Source organism: Mixophyes fleayi, chromosome 8, assembly GCF_038048845.1.
Source record: "Mixophyes fleayi isolate aMixFle1 chromosome 8, aMixFle1.hap1, whole genome shotgun sequence".
Taxonomy (NCBI): Eukaryota; Metazoa; Chordata; class Amphibia; order Anura; family Limnodynastidae; genus Mixophyes; species Mixophyes fleayi.
The window spans coordinates 5,537,939-5,564,312 of NC_134409.1; the positions used below are offsets into that span (position 1 = coordinate 5,537,939).

General features: G+C 39.7%; 1 long non-coding RNA gene across 1 annotated transcript; it reads left to right on the top strand.

The window, feature by feature from the left end:
* The first annotated feature begins 620 nt into the window (after nt 1-620).
* LOC142098869 (uncharacterized) lies at nt 621-22,944 on the top strand. The gene is made up of 3 exons (XR_012678447.1): nt 621-726; nt 19,666-19,750; nt 20,410-22,944. It is a non-coding gene; the product is annotated as an uncharacterized LOC142098869 (long non-coding RNA).
* The last annotated feature ends 3,430 nt before the right edge of the window (nt 22,945-26,374 follow it).

Genomic DNA, 26,374 nt, shown 5'->3' on the forward strand with positions numbered 1-26,374 from the left:
GGAATGACGGAATGACGGAATGACGGAATGACATACCGCACTGCATTGGTACAATCAATTATCTTGGAATTTAAAGCCTATGAATTGAATTTCGATGATAAAGGTCAATTCATCCTGCTGTGCGGAGGGTTTGGGGCAGGAATGTGATCACTTAAGTCCAAATTCTGTTGGCCAAACAGGCTAAAAATTGCAGCCAAATACGGAATGAAACTAATATTTGGTGTTTTTATAATTGTACACTCCTCTAATCACAACAGTTAACAGGAAAATTTTCTGTTTATTTTGCCTTTATCCCATCGCCCAGCACAACGGCGGGTGATTAATTCCCTGGTTATTTAAAGTCACAGCCAAGTACACAATGTGGAAACGGTAAAATGATCTCCATGCCCCCAAACATTCAATGCAAATTACCCTTTAAAGGAACACTCATCTGACATGTTGTTTCCATAAACATATTGCTTTCTTTCCCCCTTCGTCTTTCGCAATGCACCCCGGCCCCGTTCTCGATACACTCAGTGTGATGTGAATGATTCAGACTAATTAGAATCTCTTTTTATCTCTCCACAATGGAACGGTTTCGGGTTGTGGGAGTCACGCTGAGACGCTGAGTTTCCTCTCTAAACACAATCTGGTAACATCTGCAACCTGAGCACAGGCGAGTGACAAACAACTGGTCGCTTGGCAGATGGCTGTTACTGCGATCACTGGAGAAAGGCCGTAGATCAGGTCTGTTTTCTTGGCTCCGGCTCTCAGAATGTTAACGTGAGCGCACACTCTATAGCGATCGATGTGTGGAACATACACTGCAAACATCCACTGTCCTTTAATATGTAACTCTTTTACTCTTACTTTGAGAATGGATTGTCAGTGTTGAAAATGTGTTATTAGTTACTATTTTTGTTTTATAATTTGTGCTATTCTATATTTTTTTCAGCTTTTTTAAGTTTTTAGATTGGGACACAACAATCTTAATGAAAAGCTGCAAACACTATTATCAAGTTTATTATATGGTGGCTTTGTAATCGATTAATTCTTTAATTAACCCCACAGTGAGGTTACACAGGAGTGCCCAAATATTTCTCCTTTCTGAGGATTTTTTGATAAGTGTCTAGTTTATTATATATTGCTTAAATGCAAAATATAGATTTGGCGCTTAGGGAGGGCGGGGCTCTGCGAGTCACGTAATTGTGGCCCCCGCGACATAATGATGCAAACGCGTAATTTTACTGCCGAGGGCGGGACCAAAATGCAGCAATTCCCTGAGAATCGTGTAATTTTGGCTCTAATTCTGCCCACTTCACTAGGAGTGGGCATGAAGTGGGCAGTTGTGGGAGACTGCCCTACTCTCCCGGGAGTCCGGGAGACCTACCCGGAATTCAAGAGTCTTCCGGGCATTGCGGGAGAGTTGGCAAGTATGGTAAATCCTTGTTGAAATTGTAGTTTGTGATTTAATGCCTGAAATCAAGATAAAAATCATGTTAGACATCTTGTAAATAATTGTGTTGATATTTTAAGTTAAGCTTCCTAGGACGCGTGATTGCTACTGAATCGTTGCGTCTAAATACGTCACTATTGTACTTAGCGGACCTTGCAGCACCTTAATCCCTGTCGTGTTTCCTGAGTATCATAAGGTATTTTAGGCATAGTAAATACTACTCCTCAAAACATATTACTGTATAAAGCTCATAGGATTAAGAATACATAATAACACAAATCTTTAAAACCTGCAACTGTCCCTGATAATTTGGATCAGCTGATTATCGCTCTGATTTACGGCTCAGGTGTGTTGGACTGTGTTTGCAGCTTCACGCTGAGCCAGATTTAAGGCATATTTGCCTTTGTTAGGTCAGCTGCATCACAACAGCAAATTTTCCCTTAAATATCAGCAGGCATCAAAACGAAAACTTTCCTAGAAGCTGAACGTCATCTCCTTGTGGCCGACACATTTCTGTCCAGCCGCTCGGTCCATCCTGACTTACTCTGCATCAGCGGATGAAAGACATGATTAAGGCAGTGACAGAACTAATGAAATTCAGCTCAGATTTGATTAATCTCCTTCCCTTATAAATATGTAAATCTTTTTAAATTAGGAAAACTCATGACGCACTGGAATTAGAACTCAGTAGGATTTCCATGGAATGTTCTGTTGCCTAGTTCTGCCCTCTGTTTGATTTGTGTTCTGCGGACTGGCATAAGCGAGACTATCAAGAGATAAATGGGCAGATGATGGGCAAGTGGCAGATTTCAGAGAGTCCTCAAAAAAGCTCTGGGGTGATAAGTGAATGGAGGAACGTGTGTGATGTTGTGGGGCCCAGTTCATACTTTGTACCTGTTCTCAGGGCCCTTACTTCACTGGGGAAGGGTCTACAATCAATTGTTATAGGAGGAATATAGACCTTGTAAGAAATATAGGCTTTGGATTAAACCAATGACTGTAACACAATTCTTTATATTCAACTTCTGCTTTTGATTTAATCTGAGAATAATGCAACATATTGCTTATTAGGTAATAGACACTGTAAGGTTTCTGTAATTACCATCTAAATGCTACACTTTATAATAAAACCATTTATATAAACGGTTCTAGTTTGGCACATGGGCTATGCACTTTCCAAGAATTTTATTTGTTGAGTAAGTAAATATTTTTTAGACTGTAAGCTCCAATGGGGCAGGGACTGATGTGAGTGAGTTCTCTGTACAGCGCTGCGGAATTAGTGGCGCTATATAAATAAATGATGATGATGATGATGAGTAATGGTATAATGATGGTTGTCCATAGACTGTTGGAGAAGTTGTGACTCGGATACATCCTTTCTGATGTCAGACACACTCATACTTTGCCTTCAAAAAAGCTCAGACATTTAAAAAGAGAAATCATTTCCTTGCACAAGGATTGACCAGGTCGGGCTTAGCAAATAAAGAAACATCCAGGTGTGGCGGTATAAGAAGTAAATGATAATGAAAACCACACAGCAGGTACAGGTAATTTAGCTGAACAAAGATTAACAGCAAGAGCCAGGAATTCACAAGAACTGTAGATTTGCAGTATGTCCAGGTATAAAACAGATATCAGGTTAACATCTTGGTGACTGGGTACAGGTGAGTAGTAAGTGGTTACTGAATAGCAGGTACAGGCAAAAGCAAGAATTTCACAGGAACAAAATGTAGCAATATAGGTAGTCCAAGGGAAAAACAAACAATGACCAGCAAGGTGCCTTGTGGTAAGTAGTAATAAATAATCAGTGATGTGGAAATTAACAAGGTGCAGAAGATTAACTCCTGCCAGTGAAGGGAAAATGTTCACAGGTAGAACAGCAGCGCCTCTGGTGGCATAGAGGTACTGCGGCCAGGTGCATAACAATGGCAGAGACTTAACACAGAGTCCTAACAATTCCACTAAATATTTTCCCTATTTGGTTGCAAAAGTTTGTAGTTTTCGCCAATGGAATTTGGCATTAAGTGTTCACACGGCACCAGTCATACCACCTTGCTGAATAAATGCACCATTGTCATCCTAACTGTATTCATAAAACACAAATTCCGATAAATGTGAATTTGTGGCATTCTGCGAAATGGTAAAGCAAAGTCAGAACTCGAAGATTGTGTTGCCGAACGACACTCAACTGAGAAATTGCCTATTGCACCGTTAAACACTGCTGCTGTCTTCACGTCTTCAAGTGGTCGATGCTAAGACCAGCCTGAAGCCATCAGAACATTGCATTCTTTAGTTAACAGTCAACCTCTAGGTTTTTGTAAGAAAAACCGTGAACGTACCGACGTGTAGGTGATTTCTGTGAACTGAATATGTATCTGCTCTGGGTTGCATACTTCTCAATGATACTGATTTTGATGGGACTGTCCTGGTTTTTGTATGCAAAAAAGACTTTGTATGGACTAGGGGGGCAGGGAGGGGCATTTTGTACCAAATTTTCCTTTATTAAATATTGTGACGTATGACCTTGTACGTACACAACTACTTACCCCATTCAATAAGCAGCTTGTGATAATAGAGATAACAGCAAAACATATCTGTGAAACATGTTTCTATACCAGATGTACAGTGGACAACCCATGGCATTGCCGTTGTTGGGGAACTACAAGTTGCAGTAGGTCTTACCAGATATTACATCCTCCCATTCCTGGTTACAGAACTTTTTTCGGGCTGCACCCACTCTATGGAATTTTCTCCCTCGCACAATAAGACTCTGGTCTACAAACTTTCAAGTGTTCTCTGAAAACCTACCTCTTCAGACAAGCTTATAATATTCCTCAACCACCCTCTTAACCTCACTACATTACCCTATTACCACCCGTTACACAATTTCACACAAGACAACTACCCCCTGACCAACATTGTTGTGCGACAGGATCATTTAGCTTATGAGTCACTTTTACCTTTGCAGTCTGGCTGGGCCGAAATGCAAAATGTAGACTTAGCCTCTTGTATCTAACTTCCATTGTCCCATAGATTGTAAGCTTGCGAGCAGCGGCCTTCTCACCTCTTTGTCTGTTTTACCCAGTTTGTTTATTAGTTTGCTATGTTTGTCCCCAATTGTAAAGCGCTACAGAATATGTTGGCGCTATGTAAATAAATGATGATGATGATGATATTTTGGATAGCTACTAATTGGTCTGCTCTTTATGGAACAATAAGTTGTGTAAATTCTGTCACAACATTACATATAGTTAATAATACATATTTGAGGCTAAGCTTTGCATTTAATTTATCTGCAGTGATCTCCATACATTTCCCGAGATGACCTTTAAGTGGATATAATCTCAACATTTGTATTTCATTCAGATCGCTCGTGTTGTCAGATGCAACCTCATCATTTTATGAAAACATTTTAGTTTAAATAAAAGAACTGGAGCAACATTCTGGCTCAATCCCGTTGTGCAACAAATGGTCTACAAGCATCTTACAAATAGACAAAAGGACTCCGATACACATTTCGGTTACACATCCTCACAGCTGTCCTGGCACACAGATGGTTTCTACATATTCACAATGCAGCTTTGGGAAGGGAAATCTGTATATGAGTTCGGCAGACATTCAACCAAGGAGCATTTCAGGTCACCACAGAGATTGCTATAAGTGTTTAACTTACATTGTGCTGAAATCGAATTGGTCTAAACCAAACATAATGTTGTTCGCTGGCGTTGTGTAAGAAATTAGTTTGTTTGAGAGTTTACTTCACCGGACTTCACGAACAGCTTGAAGAAATCAATTTAACAAAACAAAAATCATATCAAGCTCATGTTTATTCATTTTACGTCAGCTCTCGCTGTTTGTGTTAATCAGTATGTCGGACAGATCATAAAACTTACATAGAAGACCATGGAATACAGATAAATAAGTGTGAATTTTACCAGCAATTTTACTAGGTGCCACACAAGGACATATACATAATTCAATTTCCAGGGTTTTTCTCTATAAAATTTGATAAATACGTTAAAAATATTAAACAGAGCATTATCATTAAAATGAAAGCTGTAGTTTGTTAGTTTTTTTCTTTTTTTCTTTTAGCATACCAGTGTCATCCAGTTAGTCCTTTTAGTCTTTAGGAATACCAGTGTCATCCGGTTAGTCTGTTTACTCTTTAGGAATACCAGTGTCATCCTGTTAGTCTGTTTACTCTTTAGGAATACCAGTGTCATCCTGTTAGTCTGTTTACTCTTTAGGAATACCAGTGTCATCCTGTTAGTCTGTTTACTCTTTAGGAATACCAGTGTCATCCAGTTAGTCTGTTTACTCTTTAGGAATACCAGTGTCATCCAGTTAGTCCTTTTATTCTTTAGGAATACCAGTGTCATCCAGTTAGTCTGTTTACTCTTTAGGAATACCAATGTCATCCAGTTAGTCTGTTTATTCTTTAGGAATACCAGTGTCATCCTGTTAGTCTGTTTACTCTTTAGGAATACCAGTGTCATCCAGTTAGTCTGTTTACTCTTTAGGAATACCAGTGTCATCCTGTTAGTCTGTTTACTCTTTAGGAATACCAGTGTCATCCTGTTAGTCTGTTTACTCTTTAGGAATACCAGTGTCATCCTGTTAGTCTGTTTACTCTTTAGGAATACCAGTGTCATCCTGTTAGTCTGTTTACTCTTTAGGAATACCAGTGTCATCCTGTTAGTCTGTTTACTCTTTAGGAATACCAGTGTCATCCAGTTAGTCTGTTTACTCTTTAGGAATACCAGTGTCATCCAGTTAGTCCTTTTATTCTTTAGGAATACCAGTGTCATCCAGTTAGTCTGTTTACTCTTTAGGAATACCAATGTCATCCAGTTAGTCTGTTTATTCTTTAGGAATACCAGTGTGATCCAGTTAGTCCTTTTACTCTTTAGGAATACCAGTGTCATCCAGTTAGTCTGTTTACTCTTTAGGAATACCAGTGTCATCCAGTTAGTCCTTTATTCTTTTGGAATACCAGTGTCATCCAGTTAGTCTTTTTATTCTTTAGGAATACCAGTGTCATCCAGTTAGTCTGTTTATTCTTTAGGAATACCAGTGTCATCCAGTTAGTCTGTTTACTCTTTAGGAATACCAGTGTCATCCAGTTAGTCCTTTTATTCTTTAGGAATACCAGTGTCATCCAGTTAGTCTGTTTACTCTTAAGGAATACCAGTGTCATCCAGTTAGTTTTTTTATTCTTTAGGAATACCAGTGTCATCCAGTTAGTCTTTTTATTCTTTAGGAATACCAGTGTCATCCAGTTAGTCTGTTTACTCTTTAGGAATTCCAGTGTCATCCAGTTAGTCTGTTTACTCTTTAGGAATACCAGGGTCATCCAGTTAGTCCTTTTATTCTTTAGGAATACCAGTGTCATCCAGTTAGTCTGTTTACTCTTTAGGAATACCAGTGTCATCCAGTAACTCTTTTTAATCTTTAGGAATACCAGTGTCATCCAGTTAGTTTTTTTTATTTTTTAGGAATACCAGTGTTATACTGTTAGTTTTTTTATTCTTTAGGAATTCCAGTGTTATCCAGTTAGTTTTTTTTATTCTTTAGGAATACCAGTGTTATCCAGTTCGTTTTTTTTATTCTTTAGGAATACCAGTGTCATCCAGTTAGTCTTTTTATTCTTTAGGAATACCAGTGTCATCCAGTTAGTCTTTTTATTCTTTAGGAATACCAGTGTCATCCAGTTAGTCTGTTTACTCTTTAGGAATACCAGTGTCATCCAGTTAGTCTGTTTACTCTTTAGGAATACCAGTGTCATCCAGTTAGTCCTTTTATTCTTTAGGAATACCAGTGTCATCCAGTTAGTCTGTTTACTCTTTAGGAATACCAGTGTCATCCAGTTACTCTTTTTAATCTTTAGGAATACCAGTGTCATCCAGTTAGTTTTCTTTTATTTTTTAGGAATACCAGTGTTATACTGTTAGTTTTTTTTATTCTTTAGGAATACCAGTGTTATCCAGTTAGTCTTTTTATTCTTTAGGAATACCAGTGTTATCCAGTTAGTCTTTTTAGTCTTTAGGAATATCAGTGTCAGACAATTAATCTTTTTAGTTTTTAGGAATACCAGTGTCATCCAGTTAGTCTTTTTAGTCTTTAGTAATATGCTTATTAACCTAAACACCTCATAGAGCAGAATGGATTAACACCGTCATTATCCTAGCTCTATTCATATATTATGGATCACACAAAATTTATAAAGTCATTCCAAGCAATCATTCAACAAGTATCATTTATTGTTGATTTACATTGGTAGGCTAAGCAGTATGGCAGCTAGTGATTTTAATAAATGCAAACATAAAGATAATAAAGTTAAAGTTAATAGGCTAAATATTGGTATAATCCGTACAATGACTGTGGAAGCAATGGGTGTACTTTACGTTTATCCAGTAGGAAGAAGGGGATTATAATAAAGATCTGTGGGCAAGTGTCGTTGCATAACAGTGAGAGTGATTGTACTTGAAGATTAGTTTCTGTATCGTCCCTAAGTTCCGGAGCAGAGTGTAGAAAATCTGCAGTTGGAGGAGAGACCATTCTGGCTTTCAGCTGCAGCTGTCGCTTGTTTCTTTTTCCTCTAAAGGACACCGAACTGAATCCAACCACTTTATTTATTTTTGTGATGATTGTAGAAGTAGGATGTCCAGCCCTGAACTCTAGGGAGTAAAGCACCTGAACTAGCACTACAGACAGTTCCCTCTTTAATATACAATAACACGCCAAGTGCTAGCAGGATCTGACCGTCGCCGCTGCCATCTGCAACAATCCAGCAGTTAAAAAGAATCGCTAACTATATCCTGTTTCAAACCTCCTTGGGTGTCGTCTTCTAAAGGAATAACTGCATTTAAACCATGTCAGGGAAACGTAACCCACAGCAAAATAAAACGATAGATAATAAAAATAAGAAATACAACTTATATGATATATGGATACTGGAAGAAATTAGCGTAAGATTTCAATACTTTAATAGAGGATTACCTCTATTTCATATTGTGCAAAATGTATTTTGCTATTTTTTTTATTATAAATTTATAGATGATAAATATGAGGATTATTTATATGTGCTGGTCATGTTATATAGAATATGAGGACACCTGTCTATCTTCATTGACAAAACGCAATGTGCAGAAATGTTAGTCGCTGTGTGTCGTTCAACTGTACTACGTAGTGAAAATTACATTTGGTTTTGACTCTTTAAAATTGTTTTTTTAAATTCTGTATGAATTGCTGAAAGGTTCTGAAAATTGCTTCTTTGTGTGTAAGTGAATCTACTTGTACGGAAAGTTATTTTAAAGCGCGCACCCACATCACAATCTGGGGACACTTTCTGCAAAATCAATGTGCGTCTACATTTGTGGGTTGCTGGATCAGCGCTTTTCTGCAGAAGCGGTAGCGGTAGCCTTCACATGAGGAAGCCTATTTACCCAATATACTGTATGTACAGTATATCTCATTTTTCTCATTTTCTCACCAAGGACAACTCTGACAATCTGAAATACTCATCCATATTTGTAGGAGTTCACTCCTGGGGGTAAATGTATCAAGCTGAGAGTTTTTTTGAAAAACTAATCAGATTTTAGCTATCATTTATTTAGTACATTCTACAAAATGACAGCTAGAATCTGATTGGTTGCTATAGGCAACATCTCCACTTTTTCAAACCCGCCGGAAAACTCTCAGATTGATACATTTACCCCCTGGAGAAGGATAAAGATCTTTACATCAATATTCCAGATACAATTTCTATGTAATAACTGATGTAGGTTTATTCCCTATTGTTTATTAAAGATATTAGATCTTATTATGCTAGATATCACTCTGTTTCTACATTGTATCATTTTGGGCAGCTGACTCCTGAGAGGGGTATTATAATAAAGTCTACAAGCAGACAAAGATCATCAGAAGCCTACATATATTTACCTGCACAGCAGTTTAATAATTGTAACATTTTTCTGGATGTATTAACCTTCTACACCACCAGGACACCCTCAGTTATTGTTTATTTATAGATTCAGCACCTTGTGCTTCCAAAGGGGGTATTTTCAATCGTCAGCGAGGTCTTTTTTTTGACAGCGTTAAGTCATTTTAATGCTGTTTTTTTTTATCATTTTCAAGCGGTTTACCTGTGATTCAATTCCATTTTTTAACGCTCATTTTTTTTTCATGAATCGGTCCTCTCGCGCTCCAGTAGACGGTCTATTGAAGGTATAGGGTGTGGGAGAGGCAGCCGCTTTAAAAGCTATTCAATTGTTTTTTAACGCTACACGTTAAACAGGAAAATATGCTGTTTTTTCTCGCTCCTCTTTGGGGTGTGCTTAAAATAAAAAACTTTTGAAAAGTATTTGAAATCATGTAATAATGTGAACAAAAAGTTAAAATTATGGTTATCACTAATGCCTAACATGTAAAAGTTGATTTTTGAATAAAAAATAAAATCACTAATTAATTAGATTTATGTATGTTTTTGGTACAAATATGAATGTAGTAATGTGTTTTGACATGGTATAGATGATTCTATGGTAAAAAATAGTTCAATTATAAAATATGCTAAAGAAAGTACTGTAATGTAGATATTATCAATGATTAATGCAATCTAATGTATGGAAATGTATGCAAATCCTTTTTTTTGCGTTATACATGACCGCGTTAAAACTCCCCTTCACTCTCCTAAAAACTCGCAAACACAATGTTTAACGTGCGGGGGCAGCGTTCGCTCTTTTTCAATTGAATTGCACGAGTTTTCGCACTGCGCTAACTAAAAACGGTCACTATTGCAGTTAAAACCTTGCAGGAGATAGTTTTTTTTTTACGCTCCAGGGGAAAAAAAACAACTTACGGACAATTGAATGCCCCTCCAAGAGACAGCTCCCACCTCACATATATGAGGGAGGGTCTAGTGTGGAGATTTGGGCTCAATTACCTTTGCACTATACTCTGGTTTATACTCTATTATCCCTGCTTCACAGACTGATAAATATGGACATACTGTATTCTTTCCCCACATTTTCAGATGGACTGTCCCAGTGGTTCCTCACGTAGCTAGTAAGCCCCCCAGAGGGCTCAATCTGACAACCCCTTTAAGTTTTTGACAGGTTTCCATCAACGTCAAACAACTAATAAATAATTCACTATTTCTGGTTACATTTCATCTTACATGTGTCTTATTTTCTAAACTCTTGATAGTAAATTATTAATTAAATGTGTACCTTTTAATGTATTTGTGACTTTTTTTTAAAATTATTATTTTTTTTTAACCTTTATTTATTTATTTTTATTTATTTATGGGATAAAACCATACATATATCAATGTTTTTTTTTAATTCTATGATAACATGTCTTTCTTGTTGTTTGTTTAACTTAAAAAAAGGGAACTTGGAATGTCTTTGCAGCCTGACACTGGTGGCGGCTGTACTAAACTTTCGGTGGCACATTTTATTTAATAATCGAGTGATTACGTTATTTTGCCATCCAGTTGTAATTGTAAAATCCCCACGAGCAGTTCTGGCCGTACAACGTTCAGCTAATGAAGACTTTTATTTTTGGAGTCATATTAATGTTTATATGAAGCCCTTATAATAATACACAATACCCCCTTTATGGTAACTCAGTGTGTTTTGGATTAAAATAGTTTAGATAACTTCAAACCGAAAGACAGATAGTTTGATTTCGTTCAAGTTGCTGCTCTAGACAATGTAACCGGACACTAAAGGCCGCCATTGATTGACTCCAGATTTGTTATTGGCTCTAGAAAAATCGCTTGAGCACAAGTGGTTTTTTCTCACCTCACATCCAGAACATACACAAGTCAGCAGAATGTAAATAGCGGATCCTTCCAAACCGAGATATTTCTGATGCCGCAGGATTGAATTTCATTGGATCAACAGAGTACAGTTTTAACAAAATCAACAATTGATCGTGCAACTTCAGGAAAAAAAAACTAATTTGATAAAAAAAAAGAAAAGAAAAATGCACTGAAAAAAAATAGTGAACAAAACCGTAATAATTTATTCATATAAAAATAATGAATAAAATCATATTAATTTTCACTTGGGGGGTTGTTCTTCCACCAAGTCCAGCCGTAAAAGTAATGCAATGCCTCCGAGATTTCCTAAACAAATCACTGAAATTAATTAGAATCCTGCTATACCTTCACTGTCAAATAAGCCAAAATGTTACAATGTCTTTTAACGAGATTGACTTTAACACCACACTCATGTAACCCTTTATATGCTGGCCAGATGATAGAGAGTAACATTAAGCAATATAATTGCAAACCAGCTAATCAATTTAATTAAATTGCCACGTTAACGGAAGCAATTTAAGTTTGGTCTTAAATAGACCCACAAGTGACTGGTGACTGCAGTAGGAAAACGTGGGATGAGTTCTGCTGGGCTAAGTTTTGGCGCAGTGATAAAACCGAGATCCTACAGCCACGCCGCAGCGATGCCGTTTTGTTTGGCAGCAAGAATAGTGCAGTGAGAGGAGCTGAGAGGTGCTGGGAATTAGTGAAATATAACACCCAGCTGGAGGGTCTCGCCCTTGTGGGTAGCAATCCTGGAGAACGCTGCGTTCCACAGGTCAGCACCACATTATTAAATGTAGTTATTTTAAATAGTTTTCTGCTATATGAAATGTTTCCTTGTCAGAGTGAGGGCTGTGCTGGGTTCCGCTGCTTCAACGGAAAACACACAATTATATTTAAACTGCAACTAAACTAAAAAAATAATACTTAATTGAAGAGGGATTTATCAGGTGATAAACAGGCATTTTATTCTTACTAAGCTTGCAAAAGTTTGATTATCTCAACCTATGCTGACAGAGGTTGTTGCAATATTGCCATATATTAATAGCATAAGTACGTCTATTCTGAGTGACTTATTTCTATGATGCCATTGTCTGAGCAGGACACATCATCATCATCATCATCACCATTTATTTATATAGCGCCACTGAATCTGCGGCGCTGTACAGAGAACTCATTCACATCAGTCCCTGCCCCATTGGAGCTTACAGTCTAAATTCCCTAACATACACACACAGACACAGAGAGACAGAGACTTAGGTCAATTTTGATAGCAGCCAATTAACCTACCAGTATGTTTTTGGAGTGTGGGAGGAAACCGGAGCACCCGGAGGAAACCCACGCAAGCACGGGGAGAACATACAAACTCCACACATGGTCGGGAATTGAACTCATGACCCCAGCGCTGTGAGGCAGAAATGCTAACCACTAAGCCACCGTGCTGCTATACCAAATTAAAGGTCTTGGTCTCTAGATTTGCAGAAAAATATTGGTGTTGTAATCGGAAAAGATCTGTTCGCCAATGCATTACCATTGTCCTCTAGAAAATGTGACAGTTTACGATACACCTGTGCACCGGTTGGTTGCTCTTGAAACTGTGACAGTTAGTGAACTCTTCCTGTGCACCTACTGGGTGACCTGGAGCATGTCACCTGCTGGGTGGTCTGGAAACTGTGACAGTTATTTCCAGCCCTGCTTGGTAACCTGGAATATGTGACCTGTGGGGTGGTCTGGAAACTGTGACAGTTATTTGCAGTCACATATCAGCACGTCTTGTGGAGACCAAGCCCAGCAATGTAACTTCGATGGAAGAAGTTATACATATATTGTAGAGAAGTAAAGAAGAAATTGTTTAATTCCTTTAATATAGTGATTGATAATATAATTATTTATTCATTATACTCTGTTGTTAAAATTTCTACATGTAATGTAGTGTATAAAAAAGATATTGAATTCTGTGAATAACTAATTTAGTCATTACATTTCAGTTTCATTTCAGGCGATTACCGCCGTTTTTTAAAAATTATTACTATAATCATCATTATTATTATTATCTCTTTCATGATAAAGTCCTGACATATCACGCAACGATGTATATTGAAGTTATCATGACACAACAAATATAGATTGCTGCTGCAGTTTATTTGTTGATCAAAGTCTGTGTGTCTGAGTCATTAAGGCAGGTATCTGCAGGGAGTAGTAATACTCCACACAGATAGGCTCTGCTTACACCCATAGTCAACAAGGAACGGATACGGATATATCTCAAGATACGTTCTTTGTTGACTACGGGTGTATCTTACCTCTCTGCTCTATTGCACAGGATGCTGCAGGATACGGACCTGTCTGCTCCTGCAGCAGCACAGTTTGAAAATAAGTCATTCAATGATATTAACCCCTGTGATTCCAGCCTAGTGCTGGTAGTCACAAAATCAGGGGGAAAAGAAGCGTGAGGTCCCCCCGATACTACTCCAGCAAGCCAGCCGGTGTGGCATTATAGAGTTGAGGTCCGCAAAAAAAAATAAAATATATGTGTGCCCCCTCAGTGCCCTATGCTTTGCCAGCTGGGGTGGCACTATAGCAGGTTGACCCGCATTATACCAACTAGCTCCAGGCTGGTCAGCACAGGACTTGATTTCCTAGCTGGGGTCTGCAGGGCCCCCCCAGATGGGCATAGGCAAACCGAGGGGGGGGGGGGTTCCTAGTGCTTGGAAACCCCCCTCCAAGCCTGGGGCACTGTATAATTCAGGTGGCTGAACCCTGCCCCGCTTCACACAGCTCTGCTTGAAAAGGTAGAGCTGCGTGCACCTAACAGTAGTGCACACAACATTGCCCATGTATATTATAAGGATAGGAGAGTTGGAGAGCAGCCAAGCACTGTCTAATATTATAGCCACGCCCCCATGCATGCTGGTCACGCCCACTGGCAGCGTAGTGTGGAAACCCCCCTCTACAAATCCTGCGTTTGCCCCTGCTAGGGTTACCCAGCCCCATGCTGAAAGAATTATGGCTCTTCCTACTCCCATGGTCGGTGGCATTGTAAGAAAACGAAAAGGACCGGCATGTATTGGTCTTGTGCAATAGGAGTAGATAGATATGTTTATGCCTCTATTGATTAATAAAACCTAACTTTTAATAAATTAAACTAAAATAGTTTGATATTAATAAAAGCAGCAAAATATACCAAAATGAATGTGAATAAAACAGTGAATTAAAAAAGTCTGTGTGTATTTCCGTATTTCCGTTTATTTGAATAATTCCTGCACTTATAATTAATCATTCTATAATGGTTGGTATATAAGAATCCAAAGTGATATCCTATTATTGTGGGTTCTGTTAGATACATACAATTGACAGATCGACAGGTATAGAATAATCCATCAACCCCATCAGAGTAGTTAGGATGAGAAAATATATAGTATCCGTAGCTCTCTAAATGTAGCTGACTGGGATTGTGACCGCTTGAGCTCATGCGGTTCCCTGAATGCAATCGATGAGGGGGAGTGATTTGCTATCTACCTATAATGGTCTAAATCTTGGGGTTTAATGAAACTACCAGCTCCACCACATGATTCCAAAGTGCTCCTGTCACTTATTATAAAGACGGAGGAAGGACACACAGCTCATACACCAGCGCGCGTTTCGCTGTAGTCTGCTTTTTGCAGGCAAACCCATTAGTTATCAGAGCAATATTTTTAAACTCTCCATGGCCAATAAAAAAATGCGGGTGTGGAAATCGGGTGTGGGATAATGTCAGTATCACAATTAACCCCTTTTGTCTTGTTCCTGTCTCACTTCACAAGGGCTTCACATTACTATGCAGTGTTTGTGCATATCACAGTGTGAAACGCGTTTCTGCTATATCTCCCCCAGATCGGTCTGTCACTTGCACGGGATTGTAAGAGTGTCACTCACCGGACCGTGAGTGCCTCTGCGCTGGTGCGTGGTTCTCTAGCCTTCCTGCCGGCGCCTGTCCTGAACCGCGGCCATCCGCCATCTTGATGCACTGCGCATGCGCAGCATCCAAGAACTTATGACCTTTGCTTTTAATCTCATTGGTGGATCAGGCACCTCTCCCTATTTAAGGCACCTGTGCTCATTACCTCGTTGCCTGATCTTGAGTCTCATTCCCTGTGAGTCTCTGAAGGTGTCTCCTGTGTCCTGCTAGTCTCTTCAGCTTCCTGCTGATTACCTGTTCTACTCATCGGTGGTTTCCATACCCGCTACTAATTCCTGTATCCTGCTCGTGTCCTCAGCTGGCTTCTGGATTACCTGCTCTGCTCATCAGCGGTTCTCATACCCGCTACAGACTCCTGAATCCTGCTTGTGTCCTCAGCTGGCTTCTGATTACCTGCTCTGCTCACCTGCGGTTCCCATACCTGCTACAGCCGTTCAGCGCCCCTGCTGTGCCTGCATATCCTTGTGGACAAACTTCTCTACTCATCAGCGGTATGCTTACTTGTTATTGACTATCAACTGTTACCTTGCATATCCGCTTAGGACAAGCTTCCCTACTCAGCAGCGGTATCCATACCCGCTATAGACTATTTGTTGTTACGCTGCATATCTGTTTGGAACAAGCTTCTCTACTCAGTAGTGATATGCATACTTGTGATTGACTATCAGTTATTATCCCGCATATCCGCTCTGTGCAAGCCTCTCTACTCAGCAGCGGTATACATACCGTTATAGACTATTAGCTGTAAATGCTGCATATCTGTTTGAAACAAGTTCCTCTGTGCTCTCAGTGTCTTCATACTGTTATTGACTCTTTTCATGCCTCCACTCAGCCGCACCTGAACAACTCCTCACTTACTAGCAGTGGTACAACTTGCTATACGCAGACCACTGACTTCCCTGCTACCTACCTGCACCTGGACTAGTCTTCTCACCACAGCAGTGGTACAACTTGCTGTACGCAGACCACTGACTCCCCGCTACCTACCTGCACCTGGACAAGTCTTCCCTTCACAGCAGTGGTACAACTTGCTATCCGCAGACCACTGACTCTCCTGTTACCTTCCCTCACCTGCTCACGTCCACCCTGGTCTCCGTGGTTCAAACCTGCCTTTCCACTATAGATGCAAGTCGCTGACTCATCTACCAATATAGCTGCAAGTCGCTGACTCATTTACCAGTATAGCTGCAAGTCACTGACTATCATCAATTCCATTGGCATCCTCTCTCCATCTGCTGTTATATACGTTCCACTATTCACCCTGCTGCCAGAGGATCGCTGTGCAAACTTCGCCTCTCTGGTAAGCATAGTCAACTGGTGAAATCCTGGGCAAGACTCCTAGTGCCCGTGACAAGGATGTTGTAAACTAAGGAGTATTTCACAATGGTGCGAATGGCAGAATTCATTTACAAGTAGATAAATGATGCACAACAACTCAAAATATTTGAAAAAATTACTGTAATTCATGTTCACCTTTTGATCGGTTAAAACTTCAGCATCAACTACAGTACTATATATATTTGATACTGTCAGGCTGTCACAAGCTATGGGATAGCTACTAGCTGGTATCTGCGCAGCTGAGCTAGGAGGCGCGGTGTCTAACGCACCCCCGGTGTTCACCAGGGACCCCCGCAAGGGAGTCTGGGCTTCGCTGCAGGAAGTTACGCAGGTCGCGGTTCTCAGAGTCAGCCACCATAGTAGTAACAGAGTGGACGGAGCGTAGTCAATCAAACTAGGTCGGGAATAAAATGGACAGCGAAGTACAAGGGGAGATCCGAAGAATGGTCAAAGGCAAGCCAGAAGTCAGGAAACCAGAACAGGCAGCCAAGTACAAAAACGGAATCCAAAGGAAGGTCAGAGAAGAAAAGCTGGGTCACAACAGAAGCAGAATCTAGAAACAAGAAGGTGCTAGAGCTGAGTGGAACCAATACTCTGGCACTCTAGTGGTACCAGAGGCAGCTTTAGATAGAACCTGTAAGCTCCTAATTAGTGCATGGAAGCCGGTGGTCAGAGACGCTGAACGTTGACAGGTGAGGTGTCCCGTTGACTAGAGACGGGACCTGAAGCCTTTCTGCACATGCGCTCTCAGCGTGAGCCCTTACGTGGACCCAGAAGGGTTCCGTTTGCTAGGCAACGGGATGCAGAGTTCGGGCGAGTCGGGCGCCGTCTACGGCACTAGTGACAGTGCGGAGACGGCTCCTGACAGATACTTTGTTAAATATTCTTTGGAATGAAGTTTAAACACATTATGCTCTCATGATAATACCCGATGGTACTAATGGTTAAGAGTACTGTAGTTCCATTCAACACTGTGCCGCCATCACAGCTTCAGAGCGTCGCATTTTATAAAATAGAAAGATGTGTTGTTATAAACTGCCCGTGTGACAACAACCTGAGACTTTCCTTCTATGCACTGATTTTCATTTTTTGGTGAAAGAGTTTCCATGATATAACTCACAAGATGACCACAGTTCCAAAGTGTACGAAACTATGAATATGAAAGATAACGTCACTCTCGGCACTGTGCAGCAACCACCCAGGCTTTACACCAGAAGTGACAGACGCACTCCTTGCACCGACACTAATATCCCTGTTATAATTATTTACTGAAGACTGCAGGTTTCATTCAAACCAGAGATCAAGCTTTCCATTTAACTAAAATAATTTGTCATGCAAATATTGTGCTTCAATTTACTGATTTTCCTTTTTATAAATCATGCTTGGAATAAGTAACTTTTCCCGAACAACGTCTAAAAGTTACACTTTCAACCATTTTCAACATCATAATTGGACAGGACATTCAGCATTGTGATTAATTACAATAATGGGGCTGAGGGTCTTACTTAGACCAAATGCCCCTCTGCTGAGTGATATAAATACATAAGGGGTTTAAGAGAGAATCTCTCCTATTACCTCATCCTACAAATGTTGGATACTTAATAGCAGGTCAGAAAAATGTCACTTTTTACCACTGCTAGAGTCATAAATTGTATAGATATCATTTGTGACAAGTGCTGGATTCGGTTGCATGAGAAAGTGGTTACAGGTTTGTACCTCTCAGTTAATGGGGCAATTCAGAGATTAAAACGTCAGATAAACGTTTCTCGTGCAAAAGAATCCAACATTTATTGCTTTTTTAGTTCTTAGGGACTTGATACAAACAAATCCCAAATTCATCTTCAATTAATGGTGATGTAGGGTGCAGTGCAGGTTTCAGAGAGTTTATCAGATGCAGCGCTGACAAAGTTCATGGACTCTGAACATTTTTTGATCTGTGAGGTCTTGATATATGAGATTTGTACTGGAAGAAATGCGTTAGTGACATTTTTGGTTATGGGCTAATTGTATAATAGTTAATCTGGGGGGAAAAACGTAAACATTAATGATCATTTATTAACTGCGGAATATGGGGACATGTATCAGATTTCTTTATACGTTAATGTGCCATTTTGCCCCATTAGGTTATATATAGTTAAATGCCTACTAACCCCCTTCCCCCCCCCCCCCCCTCCTGGTAAAAACTCTCTCTGCGACTGCTTGTGGCATTGCGAGCCAGACTGAGATGTACTTGGTGAAACTACAAGCTTTGCCAGCTGATAGCCAACTAATAGATGGCAGGGTATGCTGGGACTTGTAGTCACACGACACCTGGATAGCCACAGGTTGCCCAATCCAGGTATAGGTTGATGACAGGTCTCTGCCGTTTCCGAGGGCATGTAAAAGTCAGGATATTTTTGTGGGTGCAGAATGACTCCCCCTTCCCCCATGAATACACAATATCCAGCTCTTTAAGTTCATTTAAATATCTTGTCCTACAACATACAATCTTCTTCCTGTGCCTAGACAAAATTCAGCAAGGAGCACCCTGACTTCTCTAACTCCTGCTAACTATGCACTGGTGCTTTCTGCACAGACATCCGTTTTACAACTTTGTAAACTAGCCGTAATAAGTTTGCTTGTGATAAACAAACATACTCTAAAGTCATTAAATGCAACATAAACAAATAAATCAAAGAAATTAAAACTGGCCATTTCTTTTCATTAATATTAAATATTTAAATACATTTTTGCAATATGTGGGATGTAGTGAAGGACATACTCCATAATTATTCACTTTTGAATAGAACTGTAGAAACAAGGGATGGGGGTTAAACACTGGGGCCCTGAATCATTAAGGAATATAAATGCCAATACGTGTAGTATTTTGCGTAAAGTCACCCTGCGTACAGGCGTGTATACAGCTAGAACATGTGTTTGCAATCCAGAGTACCAGTAATAATGTATTTTATGACATGTAGACATTAATAACATCCTAATAAATGTATTTTATTGCAAAAAAATTTTTTTTATATGTTTTGCCATTAATGACTGTATTATTAACTGGTGTTATCATTTTTTTTCTTCCTTTCTTGCTCTCTTTTTCACATATATATTGGTCGTATCCTGCAGTGTATTGTCTGTTAGAACAGAACGGACCTAGACCCATATTCATCACCAGACGTATCTTCATATCCGCTCCCTGTTGAATGCGGACGTGCGTATTCCCGATATATGTGCATTCTTTTAAAAAAACGCTTTGCTTTTGTAAATGAATCAGGCCCTGGATATGTACTTCATGTTTACATATAGACATAGTTTATAAAGGAACATGGCCAGGTCCAGAAATTAAGGGAATATGACTGACAAAGAGATAACACACAACCCCTGAGTTTCCATTTAGACCGCTGTTTCAGACCAAATTATTGAAAAGCCAAGTTGTGCAGATACAAAACAATTACAGGACCCTGTTTGGTGACCAATGAGGAGCCCCTGTGTCCACGTTATTTGGTTTGACCACTGTCTAACTACATGTATGGACAGATTTGCTATAGATCTGGTCATCTTTTAATTGCTACATATGGGCAACATTACTCAGTCTTATCAGTGTTCTCAGATATTGTGGACTGGATATGTCAGTGCACAGTCAGCTTTAATATCACTTCATAATCATTGTTTTCTTAACACTTCCATGTGATTCGGTTTTGTGGAACATATAATGCTATATACATAAAACTCTACTTTATTAAATTTTTTAGTCTTTTCTTTGCACCTTTATTGTTTGTAAAGATAATTAATGTAGCATAGAATTATTGTATTCTCTTTTCCTTCATGAATACTTTCTTACGTCTACAATCCTTCCTGCTGTGTTTTTAGAAGTGTCCAGAAGTCTGACAGGCGTTCATCTCGGAGAGGAAAATCTTTCAATCCGCTGAAATGTGGAGAGGTGCTTGAAGTGGTCTCCAGCTAGTGAGCTTTCTAAATACGTGTTTCAACACTCAGCAGTATTATGACAAGGAGACACATTCCTCATGATCAGTACACTGGAAATATTCTTAGTACGGATCTTTTTCTACTGAGCCACTGATTGGTGGTATCAAGCTATTAGAGGTGTAAAATATTGTATGATTGCTGTATGCAGAGTAGATTTTTATACATATACAATATGCGCAAGAAGAGGGGCCCATTCCATTTTCAACCGAGTTGCATAATATTACATTTATCTACATTAAATGCCTAATTTTTCAATTTCACTTGCAGTGACTATCTGCTTCCTTCTTAACAAACCAATATAATTTAGAATCATGTGCAAATATCGTCATCATTTATTTATATAGCATCACCAAATCCACAGTGATGTGCCGAGAATATTTGTCATTCACATCAGTCCCTGCCCCATTGAGCTTACAGTCTAAATTCCCTAACACACACAATAGTGTTCTTTTTGTCAGCAGCTAATTAACCTACCAGTCAGGGCCATCTTTTCCATTGGGCACGATGGGCAGCTGCCCGGGGGCCCCGCGGGCAAGGGGGCCCCATAGGCACGGCTCTTAATGAGAATAAATAATCCTGCAAAAGGAAAAAAACCTGCAAAAAAAACCTTCAAGGGTCAGTGAGCAAGTACATCTATCTATCTCTATATATCTATATCTATATCTGTATCTGTATACATCTATATATCTATATCTAGGGGCCCCGGTGCACTGCTTTGCCCAGGGGCCCATAATGTTGTTAAGATGGCCCTGCTACCAGTGTGTTTTTGAAGTTACCCACGCAAACACGGGAAGAACATACAAAATCCACACAGATAAGGCCATGGTCGAGAATTGAACTCATAACCCCAGTGCTGTGAGACAGAAGTGCTAACCACTGAGCCACCGTGGATGCTGTGCTTTGTAGGTCTTTAATCAAAGTATAGAGAAGGATAGGGCCCTGACACTGTATTTGTAAATCTCCTTAAATGTGACCCATTTGACCTTTGTGCTTCTCTCTAAAATAGTTCCATCCCAGTCCATAATGTTTCACCAAGTTTATTAGATATTAACCCTTCTAAAAATCATGAATTTCGAAACCCTCCTACAAAACATCTTAAAACACAGGTCACATGTGTCATATTGTGACCAGTTTTATCTAAATGCCCACTTACCTGTTTAATAGGTATGGACCAGTTTATAATACCAAAGCCACAAGTCAGTTTCCCCCAGTTGGTTATTGTATCATCAGCGAAAGGTATTTTTTTTTTTTAATAACGATAAAATCATCTTTTTTTAAGTACTAGATTCAGTGTCCCAATGTAAATATGATTAGTTAACTCCCCCCTATAATTCGAGCCCCATGAAGCTTACTGACTTTCCCATTTCAATTATAATTGATCTTTAGTATAATTTTTATACTTAAAAATACCATTCAGGTGTCTTTCTTTTCATAAATGTATTTACCCATAAGAACTTTAAATCTTCATTTCCCTTGCAGCTAATCCTCCTAAGGAAAGGTTTTAAACAATATGTAAAAGATAGACAAACTCTTCCATCTTTTCTATCCGTTTGAAACTTGCAAATCCCTTCCAAATTTACTGAGACATTTTTGTTATGTCCACTATATCATAACCCTCCTCCAGTATACATCATTTAATAATGGTCCTAAAACATTGTGCGCAGGAGGAAGTGCAGGTGATTAGCGGGTCAGCATTATTGGTCCTAAGACAGTGTGTGTGGCAGGAAGTGCAGGTGATTGCTAGATCAGCATTACTGGTCCTAAGACAGTGTGTGCAGGAAGAAGTACAAGTGATTGGCGGGTCAGAATTACTGGTCCTAAGACAGTGTGTGCGGCAGGAAGTGCAGGTGATTGCTAGGTCAGATTTACTGGTCCTAAGAGAGTCTGTGCAGGAGGAAGTGCAGGTGATTGGTAGGTATGCATTAATGGTCCTAAGAGAGTATGTGCAGGAGGAAGTGCAGGTGACTTCTAGGCCAGCATTAGTGGTCCTAAGAGAGTATGTGCAGGAGGAAGTGCAGGTGACTTCTAGGCAAGCATTAGTGGTCCTAAAACAATGTGTGCAGGACAAAGTGCAGGTGATTGGCGGGTCAGCATTAGTGGTCCTAAGAGAGTGTGTGCAGGAGGAAGTGCAGGTGATTGGCTGGTCAGCCTGCAATTCTTCCTGCAATCAATTATTTCAGATAACTTGCTTATTCAAGGAATAAAAGCTAAAGCAAACTTGCAACCATGTGCAGTGAAAACCATAATAGTAATAAAAATGGCCCTTGAAATAAAGGCTTAACTAATATCTTATCTATCTTTGCTATCATTAGTTATTAAATATCTTAATGAGTGTTAAACAAGCTGAACATTGGGAGAATTTAGCAAAAATTCAGATCTCCAATTGGTTAAGGCAATAAATTCTGTTTATGTAAATGATCACTGATATCTGATTGGTTGATACAAACTGGCGCACATTTGCACTCTTTTATCATCATAACCATTAAGACAAGTACGTCCCTGTCAGCTCCTTCTACTTGTAAACTACAAACTGCATCATTGTCTGGAGAGGTAGCGGCCTAGCGAGATAAAGGAAAATATCCACTTTATGAGTTGACGTTTTTTATTTTCTATTTATCTTGAAACATTTACAACCCAGTGATATGATCAGTTTTATGAAAACAAAGTACATTCTGTGAAACCAATCTTATGTCAGAGTCCTCTGACTTACGTACAAGCAGTAAATGTCGTCAGCCGTTTCTCGTCCTGGAATCAGAAGCTGGGAAAGTTCATCCATAACACGATCCAGCAAACAGACAGCCTTTTACATTCATTTAGATGGATTATTCAACCACAAAATAATGCGATTTAGACTTAAAGAGCAACATGTGGGTTTAGTTAATCAAAGAGTTGTGAGTGGTAAGGTCTGAATAACGGCAAAGGACGAGGACCTGTTTGTGATCTGGGATGAGTTATGTGAACTGATAGTTAGTCTGTGGAAACTTAGATATACAATTGTGTAAGTGCAATCCAGAAAGGAATGAAGGAATAATGAGCATCATGATTCATTCAGATAGAAAAACACTGTTATGGTACTTGTAATGTTCACAAACTGCAAACTTATTTGAACATGCTATACTTCCCAATGTTTCATCCAAGATTTGTGCAAACTAACAAACTTTCAACTGCATTTAGAGACACACATAGATACCTTGGCGTCCTTTCATGTTCAAATAAGTATAAAAATGTGTTGTACATCCAGCTAGAATACCTCCAATTACGGAGAAAGAAAAAGACACAATGCTAATGCTGCAGGACTATATTTAGGAAATCAGCGTACACTTTTGGGTGCCAATGGATACATTTGTCCATGCAGATCTGAACATTATACAAGACCAGATAGAGCCATAATTTGGAAAGAAAGATCAGCAGGAAGGGTGGGGGGGGGGTCTGTATCCATAGGAGGCATGCTTCTTGCATATCACCCAACATTAATGAGCTCAAAATTGGGACAAAATTGACCATACCCATGATCTAGTTAAGTCTTATGATTCACCCAATCATTCGCAATGGCCATGCTCTGATCCAATAACCCATGCTTTTTTTTGCCCAAGGCTTAGGCTTTAGAAGGTGAATTTGGCTCAGGAGAACACTCCTTGGGTCTGATTCATTAAGGATCTTAACTTAAGAAACTTCTTATTTCAGTCTCCTGGACAAAACCATGTTGCAAGGCTAAAATGGAACCGGGGAATCCTCATACTCAATACACAAAAACACAAAGACTGGAGGTACAAAGCCACTGGCTAAGATAAAGACTAAGAGAAGGGCGCAGTGTGTCAAGGTCCAATGACACAAAGCATAACTAGAAATTTCAGCACCTGGGAGAAGAAAGAAAACTGACAACCCCATTGCCTCAAATTTCACTAAACTAACCTAAAACTTTTCCTGCATCCTGGTTGGTTGTCCCTCTTGTACAGTCATAGTTATGGGCCTGCAAAGCAGAGCTGGACACAGGGAAGGCCACAAAACGCGTCAGGTATCTCGAGTGTACTATCAGGCCTTATATACTTCTGGAGGTTTTTGGAATATCATCATAGCTGGGATTGTTGGGGGAGAAGGGAGATATGGAGTGAGTTATGCCTCTCTATCGGCTCTAACAGCCACCAACTTTGAAGCACAGTCCCGTGTTCAAATCCCAGCAGAACCTAAACAAATCTTTTGCGGGTCTTCAACACAGTAACCCTAAATTATTTCATTTTATTCAGCCTGCAAATTCCATGATATCCCCAAAAAATAAACAGGGCCAAATCCCTGTCCAAACAAGTTACGTCTCCTGGCGACCTCCATTTTGCGTGAGTCCATTTACCAGAAGACAGCCCAGTGCGATCTGTCCACACAGAGCGCCAGAAAGGTTCTACTTACTCTATAATCCATTAGTAGATGCCGACAGTCCTCTACAGATGGGATTGCGTAAGGTTCTCAAGACTTAATCCGGGGATTTTGTTTTTCCATTTATGTAGCTGGGGTTAGACGAAGGGTAGAGAAAATTGCTCAGAAATCGTTTGGAGCTTTTCTGAGCTGCTGGATTTGTTATAACAATAATTATGCAATGCATTGAAAATGAAATCAGTAATAATATTAAAAAATACCAAGCTATATGTCTACATATATTGTTATTTAGGAGCCATAGCAAATCCTTGGAAAGTGATAAATGATTATTTTGCAGAGATTTCCATCAGCTCCACAACTTGAGCTTTGCTGATTGGAAGTTGCCGTGATGTAACTTTGATATTGCTCTGATTATACTGACATCAAAAACAATCCATCATTATGAAAATTCACAAATTGCTTAATGTTTTAAAACAAATAAAAACATCTACCAGACATCATGTCTATTCCTATTGATCTTATCTGTATATTCTAGAGATGAAACAAAGCTTTAGAAATGTTTTCCGCCTCTTCATTGTGAATGCATTGTTAATATTACAATTTATTGATAGAGTGTCGATATATTATGCAGTAATGATAGGAATATGACATACATATTAATATAATGAAGCATTAGGTATTGTGGAGCCTTTTTTTAGAGAGAGTTTACATTATAAATGGGATGGAAGGAATTACTGTATGTACACAATTATGTACACTGTGGATACCATGGGGAGATGTAGTTGTTAGGGGATTATAGGTACAAAGGAAAATGGTAGATTAATGACAAACAGAGTCAAAATCATTAGGCGGCGGCAAGTCCAGAATCAGCGCTATGGTCAGGGCAGGCAGCAAGATTCAGAGGTCTGAGCTGGCATCAAATGTCAGAGGTCAAGACAGGCAGCAAGATTCAGACGTCAGGGCAGGCAGCAAGATTCATAAGTCAGGGCAAGCAGCAGGAGTCAGAGGTCAAGGCAGGCAGCAATATTCATAGGGCAGACAGCAAGATTCAGAGGTCAGGGCAGGCAGCAAGATTCATAGGTCAGGGCAGGCAGCAAGATTCATAGGTAAGGGCAGGCAGCAAGAGTCTGAGGTTGGGACAAGCAGCAATATTCAGAGGTCAGGGCAGGCAGCAAGGTTCAGAGGTCAGAGCTGGCATCAAGAATCAGAGGTCAGAGCTGGCATCAAGATTCAGAGGTCAGAGCAGGCAGGCAGCAAGATTCGTAAGTCAGGGCAGGCAGCAAGAATCAGAGGTCAAGGCAGACAGCAAGAATCAGAGGTTGGGACAAGCAGCAAGATTCAGATGTCAGGACAGGCAGCAAGAGTCAGAGGTCAGGACAGGCAGCAAGAGTCAGAGGTCAGGACATGCAGCAAGAGTCAGAGGTCAGGACAGGCAGCAAGAGTCAGAGGTCAGGACATGCAGCAAGAGTCAGAGGTCAGG